Source organism: Bison bison, unplaced genomic scaffold (assembly GCF_000754665.1).
Source record: "Bison bison bison isolate TAMUID 2011002044 unplaced genomic scaffold, Bison_UMD1.0 scf7180017864305, whole genome shotgun sequence".
Taxonomy (NCBI): Eukaryota; Metazoa; Chordata; class Mammalia; order Artiodactyla; family Bovidae; genus Bison; species Bison bison.
The window spans coordinates 2,025,519-2,028,896 of record NW_011494877.1 but is presented as its reverse complement, the minus strand read 5'-3'; positions in this window follow the sequence as shown (position 1 = coordinate 2,028,896).

The window sequence follows — 3,378 nt, the reverse complement described above, 5'->3', positions numbered from 1 at the left end:
GTCATTGGTAATTTGAAAGGGATTGAATTGTATCTTAGATTGCTTTTGGCAGTATAGTCATTTTCACAGTATTGATTCTTCTAATCCAAAAATATGGTATATCTCTCCACCTGTGTGTCATCTTTGACTTCTTTCATCAGTGTCTTATAGTTTTCTGCATATAAGTCTTTTGTCTCCTTTGGTAGGTTTATTCCTAGGTATTTTATTCTTTTTATTGTAATAGTGAACAGGATGGTTTCCTTAATTTCTCTTTCTGACTTTTTATTGTTAGTGTATAGAAATGCAGAGTACCTTCGACTGCAAGGAGATCCAATCAGTCCATCCTGAAAGAGATCAGCCCTGGGATTTCTTTGGAAGGAATGATGCTAAAGCTGAAACTCCAGTATTTTGGCCACCTCATGCGAAGAGTTGACTCATTGGAAAAGGCTCTGATGCTGGGAGGGATTGGGGGCAGGAGGAGAAGGGGACGACAGAGAATGAGATGGCTGGATGGCATCACTGACTTGATGGACGTGAGTCTGAGTGAACTCTTGGAGTTGGTGATGGACAGGGAGGCCTGGCGTGCTGCAATTCACAGGGTTGCAAAGAATCGGACACGACTGAGCGACTGAACTGAACTGAACTGGCTGATAGAAATGCAAGGGATTTCTGTGTGTTAATTTTTAAATTTTTTTAAATTTTAAGTTTTTTTAAATAAAATAAAACAAAATCAGTTCAATTGGTAGAGAACCTGGATTGAATTTGTGATCAGTGAAGCTAACAAATCCCTCCTGCATTCATGCATGGCACTCTGGGCCAAAGGATGTACCATTTTTAGTTTCCAAGAATCACTTGGGAGACCCGAGGCAGGTGTGATTCTTATCTGTTACAGAAGAGGAGCTGAGACCCAAAGAGGTTAGGAATCCTGCCTAAGCGCACACCACAAGCAAGTTGCACAGCTGGGTTCTGAACCCAAGTTAGTTGATTGCAAAGCCCAGGTTCTTACTACCAGCTCACAGGGGAGACACTTTCTTGCCACTGGAAGCAGAGGCACAGGATAATGGTCTTGACCAATGGGTAATGTGTCCAGTTTTCAGGGCAATTTCTCATGCATTATCTCATTTTATTCATTCAACTATTCAACAAATATGTGTTGAGCATACCTGTATGCTGGACAATCAGCTGAGGGTATGGCAAGAAGCAACCCAAAGTCCCTGCCCACAAAAAGCATACATTCTAGTGAAGAGACAGACCTCAAAGAATTATCCATAGAAAGAAAGACAGGTAGGTAGATCTAGGCCTAGCCATAGACAATCTCAATGAAAACACAGAATCAGGATTAAAGGATAGACAGAGAGTCTAGGATGGCAGCTCTGAGTGTCACGTGCAGTAGAGACTCAAAGTAAGCGAGAGAATGTGAGCATCAGAGGAAGGGCATTCCAGGCAGAAGGAACAGCCAATGCAAATTTCTCGAGAAGGCAGTAGTACAGTGATCAAGGACTAGTAATAGGACACTGTGACTGCAAAAGAGCAAGAAGGAGGGTGGTAGGAGGTGAGGTCTTACAGCTGGGGAGGTGGAGAAGGGAACATGTAGCCTTACTAGTCACAAGAAACACTCTGGATGTTTTTTCTTAAATGTGTTGGAATCTGGGAGATTATGGAGGGATTATGGGCCAAGTGAGTGGCTTGATTTGATTTAAATTCTTAAAACCACAGCTGCAGCTGTTATGGTGAGAACAGGTTCTAAAGGGTAAGAAGTAAGAATGGAAGCAGAATCATAGTTCACTTATAAAACTAGAATATTCCATCTGACAAATGAGATTGGAGATGCTGGGAAGTGTTTGGATTCTAAATCTATTGCAAAGGTGGAATCAACAGGACTGGGCTTCTCACAACCCACTTGTGAAGGCAACAGGGTGGGTTTTATCTGCACAAGCAGAAAAGGAACCCAAAGCCTAGAGCAGGGAGGGGAGGATGAGTGTGCACACGGGAAGTGACCGGTTCATGAGAGCTGAGCCCGCTCTGGGAGCAGCTCCCTGACCCCGCCAGGGACCTCTGCATCAGAGGTATCAGAGCAACCACGATGTCCCTCTGGAAGCCCAGTAACCAGCCTCAGGCTGTCCTTGGTCCCCATCCCTCCCCCATTAAGCTGGTAGGCCAGATGCACCATCTAATGCTTGCTGTGTATTTTTCAAATGACATTTCCTCAGCAGTGAAAACACCGCATGCCACGTTAATGCAAGATGATAGAGCAAAGGCCCAAGGCTGGGGGAGGCGCTTCAGTGCCCTCACAGTCCGGGAGCCACACTATGTGTCACACCAACAAGCTGGTGATGCTTCATTTCAACTCATGTTTCTGAGCATTTGCTTGCCAAGTGTTGGCTGGGGGACACTGTGCTTGTAGCCTGGTGGTAGCAAGAGAGGTTGGGGGACACAGGAGAAAGAGCAAAGGATGACTCCAGGAGTAAGGGAAAGGGCCAAGAAGAGAGTGCCCTGAACAGGACTAGGGGGACAACAGTCTGTGGGCAGAGGCACCCAGGTGTGCAGAGGCATGGGCCCCAAGAGTCCTGTAGGGGGGTCTGTGGAGCCTGAACAGTGGGAGCAGAAACAACTCATTCTTCCTGAGCAATGTTCCAGGCAAGCCCTGCACAAAGAGCTTAAAGGTCGCTTGGTCCTCCTTACAGTAGGAAGCAGCCCCATTGTAAGGGGTGAGGAAATAGGCTCAGAGAGTTTAAGTGACTTGACCAACCAAGATTACTTACTAAAAAGTAAAATTTAAATTTTTTTTAAAAAATTTATTGAAGTGTAACACACATACAGAAAAGAGTACAAATCCTAAATGTTACAAAACAGAAAAAACAGACTCACAGACTTCGAAAACAAATTTATGGTTAGCAAAGGGGAAAATGGGAGGGGGGATAAATCAGGAGTTTGGGATTAACATACATACACTACTATATTTAAAATAAATAACCAAAACGGACATACTATAAAGCACAGGGAACTCTACTCGATATTCTGTAATAAGCTAGATGGGAAAAAGAATTTGAAAAAGAATAGATATTTGTATATGTATAACTGAATCACTTTGCTATACACCTGAAACTAACACATTGTAAATCAACTATGCTCCAATATAAAATTAAAAATTAAATTAAAAAATTTAAAAACTTGTTGAAGAATAACACAATTTGAAAAGATTACAAATCCTAAGTATGCTGCTGCTGCTGCTGCTGCTAAGTCGCTTCAGTCGTCTCCGACTCTGTGCGACCTCATAGACAGCAGCCCACCAGGCTCCCCCGTCCCTGGAATTCTCCAGGCAAGAACACTGGAGTGGGTTGCCATTTCCTTCTCCAACGCATGAAAGTGAAAGTGAAGTCACTCAGTCATGTCCGACTC